The sequence below is a fragment of the Cibotium barometz genome, chromosome 14 (assembly GCF_041138505.1).
Source record: "Cibotium barometz isolate CiBa-2024 chromosome 14, ASM4113850v1, whole genome shotgun sequence".
Classification (NCBI taxonomy): domain Eukaryota; kingdom Viridiplantae; phylum Streptophyta; class Polypodiopsida; order Cyatheales; family Cibotiaceae; genus Cibotium; species Cibotium barometz.
In genome coordinates this window covers 27,650,859-27,667,144 of record NC_141059.1, presented here as the reverse complement: position 1 = coordinate 27,667,144, position 16,286 = coordinate 27,650,859, and positions in this window count along the sequence as shown.

Here is a 16,286-nt window from a genome sequence, read left to right as displayed (position 1 = left end):
GACAGCCTTATCATCCAATTTTCTACATTGTTGCACAGGCACTAAAGCAAAGGCCAAGCAACCAAAGACACGCAAGTGACCAATAGAAGGCTTCCTGCCATGCTAAGCTTCGTATGGAGTAATAGACTGCAAGGCCTTAGTGGGACACCTGTTTGAGTACATATGCAGCACACATGACAGCCTCAAGCCAAAACACATGTGGCAAAGCTTGGCTTTTGACCATACATCGTGCCATCTCCATAAGTGACCTATTTTTTCTCTCAGCAACACCATTTTGCTGAGGGGTATATGGCACTGTACATTGGTGTTTTATCCCACGACTAGCCAGAAATGCATCAAACTCTTTAGACATGTACTCCCTCCTCGATCAGAACGTAGGGTGCCCACAGTACAATTGGATACATTTTCAACCATAAGTAAAAACTATTTGAAGCACAAAAACACTTCGGACTTTGCCTTCAGTGGATATACCCATGCATGCCTTGAGTAATCATTAATGAAAGTCACGAAGTACAAGTGTTTACCAAATGACGGAGTTTGCATAGGCCCACATACATCACTATGTACAAGTTGCAATTTGCAAGTGGCCCGCACAGAACCATCCTTTGGAAACGCAGAACGCTGCATTTTGCCTAAAATACAGCCTTCACAAACATGCTTCAATGGTGCCTCAAGAGGGGGCAATGAAGCAACCCTATCAAATTTCAGCAAACGCAGCAAACTAGCAAAGTTCAGATGACCAAAACGAGCATGCCATAGTGTTGCATCTGAAACTGCCTTTTCATCAGAAACTGCATTTGCTGAATCTTCCACACACTTGTCATAAGAATTGAGCCTATACAGCCCACGAAACAAGGTGCTAGACACAATAATCGTATCACCAGAAGTCAAATCATGAACAATACATCTGTCATCCACAAATTTGACTACAAGTCCAAGTCTAGCAAGCGCAGAGACAGACAATAGATTCTTCTTTATCCCTGGCACATACAAAGCATCTGAAAGTGTGAAAGCGCTGCCATTTGCAGTAGTAAGCATAATTTTACCAATGCCCTTCACTGGGTAAGAAGCATTATTGGCACATGTGATAGTATTCCCATTAGGGACAACCTCAAGACAAGTGAACATATCACGATGCGAGGTAATGTGCTTTGTAGCACCACTGTCAAAATACCATACATGAGAGTCAACAAAAACTACCAAACATGCATCATGTACAGATGGATCATACTGGCAATATACGCTAAACGCCCATTCTGTATCCTGCACAACATTTACAGAATCTGCATTTGTAGAAGCATCTGCTATAGCGGCTGCATTTGACTCTTTCTTCTTTGCCTCTTTAGCCTTTAGCTTAGGGCAATTCTTAATGACATGATCAGTTGCCTTACAATAGTTGCACCTCATTTTTTTCTTGCCTTTATCAAGAGCCTTCTCAGACCTATTGTTGCTACCTGTGGAAGGAGAAGAAGTTGCAGACCTACTAATAGGAGAAGAAACAGTGGAAGGGGCTGCCTTACCACTTCTTCTCTGCTGGGGCAGCAACAAATGCCTGATCAATTGCACGCTGCCTAGCCTTGTTTTGCCTAGACGGCACTTCTTGCAAGAGCTTGTTGACTAAATTATCATACTTGACAACATCAGGTCTGTCCTCAGTAACAAGTCTCCACGTGGAAGCAAAAGTTTAATATGACTCAGGTAAAGCATCAAGAACAGTCTGCACAAGAGAATGATCAGGAATAATCTCACCTACAAAAATCAATTGTTCCTTGAGATCTTTAATCTCAGCAAGAAAAACATTCATGTGTCATCATCTTCCTGTATAATCTTCGATTCTAGCTCTTTACGCAGGTAAGAGATTTTTGCCTCGTTACGACCTGCATACAAACCAGCTAGAATATCCCAAGCCTATTTTGCTGTTTTAGCTGAACGAATATGTGGGGTGATGTTATGTTTGACAGAAAGTGCAATCAAGGCATGAGCCTACACATCTTTACCATCCCAACGAGCTTGTTCAGCAGTGGGTAAAACAGCAGTAACAGTAGAGCTGCTAGAACCTACAACATCCTCAACAGATCCTACATCCACAGAACCTGGACGTACATCCATACCCTGCACAATGTTCCACACTCCTTTTGTAACCAAAACATGCTGCATCATATATGCCCAAAGTGGGTAGTTGTTGTCTCCATCCAGTTTGTCATCAGCACAGACAACATGCGAAATACATCATTGCTGTTATCAGCCATGGCCACTGACTGAAACTGATGCAAAAGCTACCTGTAATGAAGTAAAGATTGAACAGAAAACAACTCGTGCTATGTAGCACGGTCCACAATAGAATACATATGCCTGTTTCGCAGAAAATTGCACTGTCAAAATTTCTGCACAAAATGACGAAAACACCTGTGCAGAACTTGAAATGCAAAAACGGAGCCCGAAACGACCTGAGATGCGATTTCTGAGAACGCTAAGCCCTACAAGCTTACATGCAAAGTATAGGGACCTTGAAAGCTCACCTCAATCGGAGAACGTGAGTCGGAGGGTGCTAGTGGCGTAGCCCTGGGAGCCGGTGCCTGCTCTGATACCAATTGTTGGAATTAGGGTAGCAAGAAAGCAATCAAAGTTTGGAGAATAAGAAGCAAGAATGCACACAACACACAATGTATTAGATTGTGTCAATGTACAAAAGATAAGTTAGCCCTAGAAGGATGGGCGTATATACAAGCCAGGGGAAAAAACCTCCTAAAGAGGGAAAAAGTGCCCTGGCGGTCCTAAGTGTGTTCACACACATCACTGCCTATATATATGGCAACAAGCAGAGGGGGTAGCCAAAAGGAGAATTGGCCAAGGTGTTTCCTAGGTTCTCTAAGCAGAACCTCTGTTAGAGACTTGATCCAGATCAAAACTTCTTCGACTGTAGCGGTTTGTTAGTTGGAAGGCGATTGGTAGAAGATGAAGATGATGCTATGAAACTGTTGTCATAGAGGACTGTCAGTGGAGGGCCCCTTGATATTTTCTTCTATTATCTATGAGCCCTAGGCCTCAGGGATGTTGAGATAGCTTATTCTTATATATCTGAGGTAGCTTATTCTTATATATTTGAAGTAGATAGAGTGTTTGGGAGCATAGTATTTTGTTTTGGAGTTTCAATTGTGATGGTGTGGTTTTGTTTGAGTTTGTGGAGAACAAGCCCTTGAGAGTGTGAGTTTGATGAGGACTGGGGACCTGATTCTGAGTCAGAATCAGAAGAAGTGATGGTGTTGGGATCTTGTTCTGACTTGCTTGAATTGAGGAGAAGTGTCCATGAGTCATAGCTGACAGTTTAAAAAATGTCAGAAGTCTGCCGTCACAACGGTCAAAAAGGGTAGTGGTATGATGAGCTTCTAAAGCAGTCATGGGTCAAATATAGTCAGCAGAGAGCCTGTTAGGTGATATTCCTCTAATTTGTAAGGTGCTTAAGGGCCAGGAAGAGTTTGTGGACATAGAGGAAAAGGTTTGTTTATGTAAAGGTTTCGAAAGCAGAATTCTGCATCCGAATTCTAAGGTAGAAGTCAAATTACTCCAGTTAGAGGGGAGGCAGAAGGAGGTTGGTAGAGGGTCTAGGATGGTATATATGGTTAGCTGACAGCAGTGAGAGGACAATCTAAGAACGTGGAGGATAGATTTCTACTTGTTGAGACATAAAGAAGACTTTAGAGGCAGAATCCAGCCATTATGTGTGGCAGCAGAGCTAAGGGTGAGTTTGGTCAACTGAGTGTAGTTGTGGTCAGGAGAGGCCTTTTGGTGTATGTTTAGAGCTTTTGGAGGTGAGAGATGACCTAAGAGGACATATGAAGTAGGAACTTGGGCTAGAAAGGGAGGTTGGGAGGGTTTAGAAGCATTCTATTCAGCCAGGTGGAGGTAAGAGGTAAGAGTAGGTTTGTAAGGTGCCCTTGGAGAGCTGGGATTTCAGCATCCCTCAGTTTTGATCCTAGCGTGTTTATATCTTGTGTGCCTAATGGTGGTGTATAAAGGTCACCATCTGGAGGTCATACATTGTTTTGGTGGCTCCACTGAGGATCAGGAGGTTCTTTAGGACCTTGTTTGCCAGCTTAAAAACCACTTGGGAGCCAGCTGAAGACTTTTTCTGTGATCATGGACTGTCCAAGGTTTAGGGGAGTTGATGGAGAGGATCCATCTATTTACACTTGCTTATAGCTTAAAAACCTATCAAGGAAGCTGTAGGTATCTTGCCACTCGCATTCCAGCACATACTCTATAAATGGTAATGGATAATGGTCCTTCACAGTGGCTACATTAACCTTTTTGAGGTTAACACAAACCGGATCTTCTTATTTTTATTAGGCACTATGACTATTAGTGATAGCCATTCTGTGGGCTCTTTCTTATAAATGAATCCAACCTCGATGAGTTTGTAGAAGTTTGTATTTAATTCTCATCTATACTATATTTTAAGAGAGAAAAATTAAAAGAGCTTCCTATTAAGCTCCCCATTGAGAACTCATTATTGATACTTTATCCCAAAAATCTAAAAGTTTTAATTGCTAGAAATCTTTTTGTCTAAAGTACTATGACTTGGACATCTTCTGATAACCCTTACCCATTCTTAAAACTTCTACTACTTATGTCACAGTGTACCCGACTAGCTTGTTTATTAGAACAGAATGCCAATTTATTGTAACAGCAGCTGCTTTTTCTATGAATCTTCAACAATAAACTAGAGGATAAATGAAAAAAATCTAGACATGGAATCATGAAGAGTGCTTTGTCATGATGCCTATCGGGAAACACCAAAGTGCTCATTCCTAACATCTATGTTTATTAAATCATGGAGCATCAAGATATCATCCGGGGGTACAGTGTAGAAGATGATCCACCAAAGTGAGAGACGAAGAATTTCTTACTTGTTTTTACTACCTTAAATCTAAGTTATTATCTGCAAAAGTATTACTATTTGCAAAAGTATTTTTTATGAGATCATACTCGTATTGTTAGAAGACTATAAAATTTGCTATTGTTAACATTATTATCAATTTCAAATTTCATTTTGTAGCAAGCAATTCATCAATTTAAGGTAAGACTACTTAATATTTTATGATGTCAAGTTTTATTTAAATAGTTGTTTTTCAAATCCATTACAATTGCAACTTTGAAATCGAATCTAGATGTTTTCCTCTTATTTCATAGATATTTGATTTTAACAAAAGTTTATGCATCATATTCATAGAAAGTATATAAGTCATGCTTAATAAATATGTTTTGGAGTATCAAATTGTTTTGCCATAATAATTCAATGATGTTGACAACACAAACAAGATATATTATAAATATTTATTGTTTCTCACGTTTCAATTATGGAAGATTTATCACAACGTCCCAAAATCCAATAATAAATCAACTCTCTTCGCGCGTTCTTATATAAAGAACGAGCACTTTGAGAGGAATTTCAGAAGAAAGTTTTGAAACAATTGAGTAGAAGCAATAAGAATCAAATAAGAAAAGTTAATTCTAAGAAAACAAATATGTATGATTTGACTAATAATAAAAAGTCAAAAAATGTGTCTTTACATGTTATAGATGTCATTAAGAAGGATATAATGCTAGAAGCTATTTGACAAAAAAAGAAGAATAAGTTCTTTTTTGTATGTATAGCCAATGGCAAACATCTCAAGCAAGAGGGTATCGTTCACTATCAAACAATGGAGGTATGTATTCACAGCCAATGGCAAACATCTCAAGCAAGAGGGTATCGTTCACTATCAAACAATGGAGGTATGTATTCACTTTTGTTTGCAAACATTTCACGTTTATTTTTGCATGTGTTTTATCATTGCTATATCATACATTTACCATCCTCAGTTTCTTATAATTATAAAATTTCGCAACAAGAATATACAAGACTAGCACTATCATATTTCAATTTAATTCAAACAAGTGTGATTCATCAAGATTAAAAATCCTAATACCAAGACCACATTTAAATACAAATAGATCTTACTAACCATCACTCTATTTATGAGTAGTTTAAGCTAACAAAATAAAAAATCAAGTGAATGTCTTGCCGTAATTTTTCTTTAATATCTCAAGATTGATGTGACCAACCATAAGAATTTCTTAACTTATTGAAAATTTTCAAAAAGTACAAATTTAGTTATTCCTTGATCTTTAAGATAAAGAAAATTTGTGTCGAAATTCAAGTTTCAGTAGGGGAAACTAGCCACTCAGTCTCAAACTTCGATTATGAAGGAGTGATACATGGAGTTAATATGGTGGTATGGGACACCAAATTGATTTCATATGGATACACTAGACACATTTATGTCTTCTATATTATGTGTGTATGTGGAATGTGCCTCTGTGGTATGGAACACTTAGACTTATTTCACATGTGTTCATTTTATTAGATTGTTACGTATCTACATTATGTGTTGATCAAGTTTTCCACACCAATCATGAAGCCATCCTCTCATGGATTTACGCAACTGAGGACAGTTTGTAACTTAGGCAAGAGGGAATGTTTTTATAATTATTCTTATATTATTGGAAATTATATTTCTTATTTTATATCGAGAGGATGCATGTGTGTGCCGTGCCAATGCATACGTGTGATTTGATATTATGGTTCCCTATTTCTCATGACAGCATTGGAATTGATTGATGTGATTTTAAATAATTATTTAACTAATGGGATTATGTCTATGAGGATAGGTAGTGAGATGTGTGGGGTACAGAGATTAAGGTGTCACACTATACGAGGGTACCGATTAAGGTGTCGTATGGATGGTAGACTGAGCTGTGGTGTGAAGAAGATTATGTACTAATTATTATATTTTTTTATTATCATTTAATTGATCATTTAGAGTCTATCATGTGGCTAAAGTTTATGTGCATATGTGCACAAGGTTATTTTATGTGCGTATGTACACAAGGTTATTTTATGTGCGCATGTGCACAAGATTATTTAATATGCATGTGTGCACAAGTAGTTATGTGTGTATAAGCCCATTTGATTTATTATTAGGCAAAGGTTTTAGCATGTGTAAATATTAGAAACTTGGAACAAGGTTATTTACATGTAAAGTAAAATCCCCAAAAGTGGAAAAGGTGCTAATATTGGCTCCAAGGGCTAAAAAATATGAATATAATATAAATACTGTGTGTGGGAGAAGGAGCCACACATGTTAAGGGGGAGATTTCACCCAATGCTCTTGTTCTTGTGTTGTTGAGTATTCTTTTCTTCTTATGCACCCTTGTTTATTTTAAATTGTAAGCTCATGTAAATACTTGGATAAAAGATTTCTGTTTCACTATAGAACCATTTGTTTTTTTATTAGGCAAAGGTTTTACCATGTGTAAATCTTAAAAACTTGGGACAAGGTTATTTATATCTAAAATAAAAGCCCAAAAGAGAAATAGGTGCTATTTATGGATCCAAGGGCTAAAGACATGAATATGACATAAATACCGCATGTGGGAGAAGGAGCCACACATGTCGGGGAGGAGATTGCACCTCTTGTGTGGTTGAGTATTTTCTTCTTTTTATGTTATGCTATGGTGTGTTAATTTCATGTGTGCACCCTTGTTTATTTGAATTGTAAGCTCACGTAATTACATGGAGATAAGATCTTGGTTTAGTGGTATCAGAGCATAGGCCAAGTACAAGAGGACACATCCTTGAAAGCTTGATTTCAAAATATTTTTGGAGTTTAAAACAAAAGAACAAGGTAAACCTAAAACTTTTGACTCTTGTTAGTTTAATTTATTAAAGATGTAAAAATTTTTGAGAAAAATTTACAAAATCCTACAAACCCATCTCTAAAGAGTACAATATATTCTAAAGGGTTGTGGATTCTTGGACAATGAATAAGAGTAAAAGCCTTCACGTAGGTTTAAGAATTAACACAAAACCTAAGGTTTGAGGAAGTAGAGATAATTTTACCCATTGGATATTGTTCAAAGGTCCAAAGTGGTTGGAAAACCATAAGTGGTCTTCTCAAAACTGCCCAAAATCTTAAAACCACTTTTCAATCCCTTAATCCTCTTCTTAATTAGAGCATAGGGATGAAATTAACAAATATTAAAGGCTTTGAAACCACTCAAACTTCATCAAAATCATGGAGATCATCCTCTCCACTTCACCAACAACTCAAGGTGACTTTTTTAGCCTATGTTACAAAACCAATTTGAAGTAAGCAAAGCTTCAAAGCTTAAGCTTATTAAGCTTAATAAGCTTAAAATTTTTAATTTTTGGAGCTTTTCTTGGCCAAATTAATTTTTGGAAATTTTTGTGAGTTTTTTCAAGGTTCAACTGGCCATCTTAGGATTTTTATAAATTTTTATGATATTTTAGTAATTTTTGGAGGCCCAAAACTCAAATTTTGGCCTATTTTGAGCACAAAAAAGGTCAAAACATAGCCCGAAAATCCAAAATAAATCTAGAAAAATTTTCAAAATTTTTCTTAAGAGATTAAGGGATCACACATTTTTGCAAATTTATAAAAATTTTGGACAACTTTTAGTAAAGTTTTGCGTCCAAAAACTGATAATATTGACCCATCGGTATGGGACCATGTCTATTTGTGGATTACCTTTGTCGTATTTTGAAAATTTTTATTATTTATGTAGCTAGATAGTTTTAAAATTTATTGCTCATATTTTAAAATTTTTACTAGTATTAATTTTGCATCTGGTTTGAGTTTTATGATAGTATTTAAAAATTATGGTAACTTTACGGTAAGTTTTGTTGCTTTCTACAACATCTTAATGAAACATATTTTATTTTTGAGAAAAAGTAAATGGATTTATGCTTGGAATCTATGCTTTTTCTTTGCGTACCAATCTAGTTAACATGCATTTTGAACCAAGTGTACTTATTTAATGAGTCAATAGTCCATACAAATACGTAAAACTTTACACTTTTCATGTTTTTATATTTCTTATCTTGTTTAAATTCCATATATGAATGAATTGCCACAGCGTCCCACTCTTTAAAACCAGCTCCATTCTCTCCACAGGTTCTTGTATAAAGAACGGGAATTTCAAGAGGACTTTGAGAGAAAGGTCTTACGACATTTGTCTAAGTTGAACAAGCATGTTATAAAGAAAGTTAAAAATATCGAGCAACTTGACATACATGTCCCAATTAAAAGAAATGTATCCAAGCAATGTGTCATTAAGTGTTACAAGTGCAAAATGTAAGGACATAGCAACAAAGGGCATATTTGACACCAACGAACTCAAGCAAGAGGGAAACACAACCAACACACTATCTAAGATAGAGGTATGTATAAAATTCACATTCGCAAAACAGTTTCATATTTGTTGTTATATTTTGATTGTATTGTATTGTCTAGTCCTTTCTAGTTTCCATAGGATTTAGATAGATAAACCATAGCAGACAATAATTATAGGAAAGTCCTTAATCAACATTTTTAAATTGACACTATAAGTTAGTTCACAATAGAAAAGAATTAGTTAATTATTAAGCTAAATTAAAACCCAACAAGCTCAAGGTCATTACATCAAGAACAAGACTCACAAGTAAGTTTTCACAACAAAATCAATTTACAAGATCAAGGAAGATTACCATATTATTGAAAGATTGACAAATTATTGATTAAGATCAAGAAATATTATCGATGTAAGATACCTCCCGTACCCTTCCTTCTTTTGAGGCAGGGAGGGATCTCAATGGTAACACCCGGAGCTTTCTATAAACATTGCCTAATCGGGAGCCAATCCTTGATTGTTTGATATATGAATACATTCATGGTCTTGGGGGTCCTACCTAATATCTACCTATATTTTTGCTTTGGAAAGTACCCGACTAATCAGGTTCACTCTACCACCACTTCCCAGATTCGGCATTTGGTCATTTATGAGGTTTTTAATTACTAAACATATTGTTGGTACAAATGCATCACGTAACAAAGTTCCTTAATTTAACTTTCTTCACGGGCTCCTTTATCCCTTAATGCCAAAAAATCATTTAAAAATAATACATTTATAATCATAAACTTGAATTACAACACCATTTGGAATAACATCCCTTAGCACACCGAGTTACATACAATCTAAGCATTGCAATCGTCATGGCTATAAATTATCACATATTAGTAAGGTTAAATGTCCCCTCATTCACCTGCACTAACATGAAACCTATCAAGTTCAGATTTGCAATCCCAGAAGGAACCCTCACCTTGCTTTGTGGTGGTTAACAATCATAAGTAGTTTCTCGAACTTCGTAAATACTCAAGAGTTGGTTGCCTTGGGTGGGGGAATATCTACTTGCCCCATATCGATCACTTTAGAATGGTTATCCCTAAGAGAACACGTCCCTTGGTTTTTACAACAAATTTAGAATATATTATCGGCCTTGTCGTAATCTTACATCCACATTTCACATAGCAATCCATGGGGAATCCATGCAATAAATATTCTCACATAAGAGAGGTAACCTTTTCTATTTTCAAAAAAAATCCCCAACCTAAATGCATCAGGCAATCCCTTTTTGGGTTTGGTCCCACTTACAGGACGAGGTGGAGGCCTAATAATCGCAGTTACAGAGGAAGGTGAGCCAGTCCACTTCCTTGGGAAACATTTGCAGCTATCGTTATTTGAGGTTCTGTTGTTGTAACCTCATCATGGTCAGCTACCCTCACATTCTTTGCGTTTCGTACACCTTCCACGAGCCATTATCCCATGTCACGGCAGTTGAGCCTTTTCTTACTAAGAACTAACTTACTCTTTTTTTGCGTATACTGCCAATGCTTGGCTAACCACTCATTTACTCAAACGGAACATGTACATAGCAAGACCATAGTTTGATGTGATTGGGTTAGGATGAAACTTTGGAATTATTAAATATGGGAAGCATGCCTAGATAGCAAGATAATAATGTGGTACAATTGGAAGAGAAGGGAAGATCATAATGGTATGGTTGGTACTTGGGTTTAGAATTTCACTTGGGATGTACTTAAACTTAAACTTACAAGATCTTAGGGCATACTAGCGGTGATAGTAATGGGTATAGATGAACTCAAAGGAAGAGTGGGATTAGGAGGAGGTATGGTAATATCATGGGATGAGGGTTGCTACTAGGAGGGCAAGGCATGCCATTTGAGTAAGGCGTGGTATGGGCTAAAACAGGCACCACGGGCATGATATCGAAAAGTTCATGCTCACTTGATTGCACTTAGCTTCACCAATAATATGATAAAGAGCATGTTTATGTTCACAAAATTGGTGTTATGAGGATGAATTCATGGAATATTTTATATATTTCCATGTTGTGTAAATTATGGATTCTTAAAAGAATTTATGAAATTTATATTCCCAGGTTTTTATGTTATGAATTCTCCCAGACGGGTTTAGATTGGGACGCTTTCTAAACCCGAGCAATCGTAGCTTACTTTATGCATACGCAAGTGAATCCGCACATGCGTAGAAAGTATTGGTTGCATCGTCTTGTTAATATGAAATTTTATATGGTTGTTTATTTTGGTTAATTGATTGGCTAGTTGATGCAAGTGCATATCATTGGACGGGATAACGGAGGCGATCTAGTGATGATCAGGAAATATACTTTGAGATGACAAATTTTGAATATCAATAAATAATATTTGATTTTGTGACGACTAGAGCATATTGTACATCACTTCTCACATTCTCTTATCCAAAAGAACTATTTCAACTCTCTTGCTCTTGTGTGTGTTAATATGTGTGCATGTGAGCTTGGTCCCCCACAAAACCCAATAATTTTGGCCAAGGCGTGAATATCTAGGAGATAATTATGCATGAAAAACTCAAGACATTACGGATGTGAAAACATGCCATATTATTTTTTTAGATAAGAGGATAAGATTTTCTAGTCTTAGTAAGGTAATCTCTCCAATTACTGCGTGATTTTTGAGACTTTTTTGTGGCATGAATTTCTCCGGTTTTTCATGCTACCATCAGTGTAAATATCTCATTTTAAAAAATAGTGATTTTTAAATCTAATTTGTGTGGAAGGGGTGGTTTTGAATTTCAAATTAGTGGGTACAAGAAGTCCCCGAGAGGTTTTCCCAAAAGGAGACAAAAGTCAAAAATTTATGAAACCCTCTTACTCATGTCAAGAATTTATGACTCTCTTACACCCCTCTTACACATGTCGTAAATGACACACAAATGTGGATCTTATCCAACTCACTAGGCATCTTCTCATCAAATCCACATTAGCCCCACTAATGAGTTGTGAAAAATAGTGATTAAGAGTTAATCTAAAATTAACCTTTCACTAAAGTTTTCTCCTTTTAGGATGATTAAGAGCCTCTAATTATAAGAGGCTCTAATTAATTACTAATTATTACTTATTTGAGTACATCATTAGATTAAGCATTTAATTGCAAAGGCATGTGTATTGTCTAATGTGTGAATTAACAAGTCATCAAGCTCTTAATTAGAAGCTCTTCTCTTATGCATAACTATACAAAATAGAGCTAAAATCCTTAATTTTATAAGTTTTGTGGGCTAATTTGGTGTATTATCATATCAAAATACACTCCTAATCAATTTTTCTAACGCAAAAATCACTAAAAGTTTTAACTTTTTGAGTTTTTTCGCTCTTTATCTTCAATAGTCACTCTCTTAATGCAAAAAATCAATTCAATTAGTGTCTTTAGTGAAAATTAGGAGTTTTTTTAGATTTTTTTAATTAAACTAACATGCTAACACTCTTAATCTACTCAAATGCAATAAAAACTCATTTACAATGTAAAAATTAACACCTAAACTCTATAAAAAATACAAAAGAGAGTTAAACATTAACTAAAATGCTTCCTAATGTATAAGGTGATGAAAATGATGCATTCTAAGAAATTTGGATGCTATGTGATCCATTAAAACCAATCTAAACACAATAAAAGCAAGAAATTAAGCTAAATCACATTCTATTCAAAATAAAAGAGTATAGAAAGACCACATATCTCCATCAAACCAATGCTTTTTTGTGGGCATCCACTCCTAGAGAGTGTAGGCCATGGGTCATGCATAGAATTTAAGAAAAAACAACAAAAAAAGCCAAGGGATTTCTCCGTGGTAGTGGCACCAAAAATGTTATGGCTTATTCCGATCACTCCTAAAAACACACATTCACAAGAGCTTAACTTTATGAGCTAAAACCATCATGGAGATCTTTCTAATGGTCTAGCTTGAGCACAGGGCTTTAAGTGCTCCACATCTCCATGTGGGTAGCAATTTTTGTCATCGTCTCCCACAAACATTGTCACACTATCACCATCTCCCACAAGCATTATCACATTGTCATATTAGACTATGGGTCCTTGTCCCTCCTCTCATGTCAAATCACTCATAGTCACTCCTCATCAGTAGTATCCATTAGAGAAGATAATTAGCAAGAGGATCACAGCAAGAGCAAGACTCTAGTGCACAATGGGAGGGGATGTTGCATTATGAGAGAAAGTGACTTACATACAAGACCCTAAGTGTTTTCACATACACTTAACCTGTGGGCCGGTCTTGTGGAGCACACTTAAACTATGGCCAATGGGGTGCCCAAGGCTCATAAGTGGCCTATTACTTATACAATGCTTAATCTCACAATGCATGTGTGAAGTACATTCATAGGAAATCCATTCTAACTTGTTGCCACGTTCTTGGAGTAGGATTGCCACCATAAGTATTCCATCAATGAGACTGTGGACCCTTTTCAGGTGTCCATCCAAGGTATAGATTTGAATACTGCTCTTCATAGTTCATCATACATGCTTTTGTTGTATTTGTCTTTGCTATTTGATGTAGAATTATGGTGGGGAAATTTATGCTAAACCACACACAAAGTTTAAACAATCACTCTATCTCTCTCTCTCTCTCTCTCTCTCACACACACACACGCGCGCGAACACACTTTTGCTATTCAAATCAATAAAACATTTTAAAAAATCTCTCACACAAACCTCTCCCCCACACACTTTTTCTATTCAGGTAACTAAAATATTTCTCACACACACACACACACACACACGCACACACACACAAAACACACACACATGGGTATACGTATATGTATATATACTCTCTCTCTCTCTCTCTCTCTCTCTCTCTCTCTCTCTCTCTCTCTCTCACACACACACACACACACACACACACACACACACACACACACACACACACACGTACACCCACACACACTTTTGCTATTCAAATAACTAAAATATTTTAAAATTTGAATATTTTACTTTAAATGCATGGCCATAAGAGCTCACGGCATAGTCCGGGGTTTGAATTAATAAAACATTTTAAAAAACTCTCACACAACCCCCCCACACACTTTTCCTATTCAAGTAATTAAAATATTTCTGACACACAAACACACACACACACACACACACACACACACATGGGTATACGTATATATACTCTCTCTCTCTCTCTCTCTCTCTCTCTCTCTCTCTCTCTCTCTCTCTCACACACACACACACACACACACGCACACACACACACACACCCACACCCACACACTTTTTCTATTCAAATAACTAAAATATTTTAAAATTTGAATATTTTACTATTAAATGCATGGCCATAAGAGCTTGTGGCATAGTCCGGGGTTTGGATAACCTCTCTATTGATCTCTCCACATCATGTACTTCACCTACCCCACTGACTACTTCTTTGAGCTCTTCCGTGAGTCCCGTCTCGCCCATAGAGGGATCGCAGTCAATAGGCTGAGGACACCATTTCAGACTCAAGTCTCGTCTCTTGAGCAACACCTTTAAGAGGTAGAATCGGAGCTTAACCATCCTCGTACATCATCTTCCCACAACAAAATTGGAGAATGAGGATGAGGAGTGAGAGGACGTGTATAGGATGACTGTGATGGGTATAGAATTTCCATGATTTACTTGATATGTCCATGATATGTTTGTGTCCATGTTTGCGAATGTGTATAGAATTTCCATGACGTGCTCGTGTTCTGTATGGTATATCCATGAGAATCAAAATGTGTGGAGAAAAGTAATGGTGCCCAATCAATAAAAGAGTTGGAGTAGAAAGAGGATTGTTGTGTATAGGATATTGGACATAGAATGGGAAAGCAAGGAAGAACCGATCACCACAAAGCTCAAATTTTGATAAGAGAGAGCCAATTGTCCCATTTTTCATTTAGGTGTGTATTGAGAGTGCTTTGTAAGATACAAAGTTACAAATAGCTTGGTTGACTAACGACCCTATGGGGAGGTGAGGAAGAGTGGGATCAAGATGGCTATGCGTAACTAACCTAGGGTAAAGCGGGCTAGTAATAGAATGGCCCCTAAAACTAGTTTGTAACACACCCTCAAGTAAACATTAGTGTAAGAATAAGAAAAGAGGCATATTCTTGGAATCTATCATTGACAGCTTTTATTGATTTATTGACAAACTTGGGTGACTATTCTTCTTTTGTCCCATGCCCGTTCCTTTTCATTTTTGTAAAATACCTACTGATATATTACAAAATAAAGGAAAATCAATATCCTAGAAATCTCAGACCATTCATTCATATACAACGATCTGCCAAACCATGGGCTCCATCATGAATCAACCCCCCAAAAAAATGATTTTAGCTAATGATTCACCTTCTTTAATCTCAATCACATAAAAGGTTGAGATCTTTTTTTTTGGGGGGGGACCAATATATGTATGTGTGTATTAATTAAAAAGCATTACATCATATTAGACTTACAACAACTAATTTATCCTTCATCAAGCTCTATTAAGCAAGCTACAAATCACATCCCATCTATCAACCTCAAATACAAAAGAAGATTTCTTCCAAGATATTTGATGTCCAAGCAGAATGCAGGCTTCAACCATAGCTTCAGTGGTACATCCTCTGGGTGCCTGTTTCTCCAACACATCCCCTTTCTTGGACTAGATTTTGACCTTGGGTGGGTTCTCAATAAAGGCAACAAAAGGTTGAGATCTTACAAGGTTGTTGTTAGCCAAGAAAAGCTCTCCAAGCTTCAGCGTCCCATTATCAAATTTTGTCCCATACCTAAACCACTGAACCCTTTTGAGCTTGGGTGTCACAAGTGCTTTTTGGGGAAAAGAAAACCATTGAAGCCTTTTGAGCTTGGGAGTCGCAATTGTTTTTTTTTGGAAAATCAAACTTCTTTTTCGTTTATTGTTCTTACATACATGTTCTTATATGCACCACCTACTTACCCTAGGTAAGAATTATTGTGAAAAAGACAATGAGATCAACTTGTTAGTATAGAGGCGTTTGTCGATGAAACACAAATGGT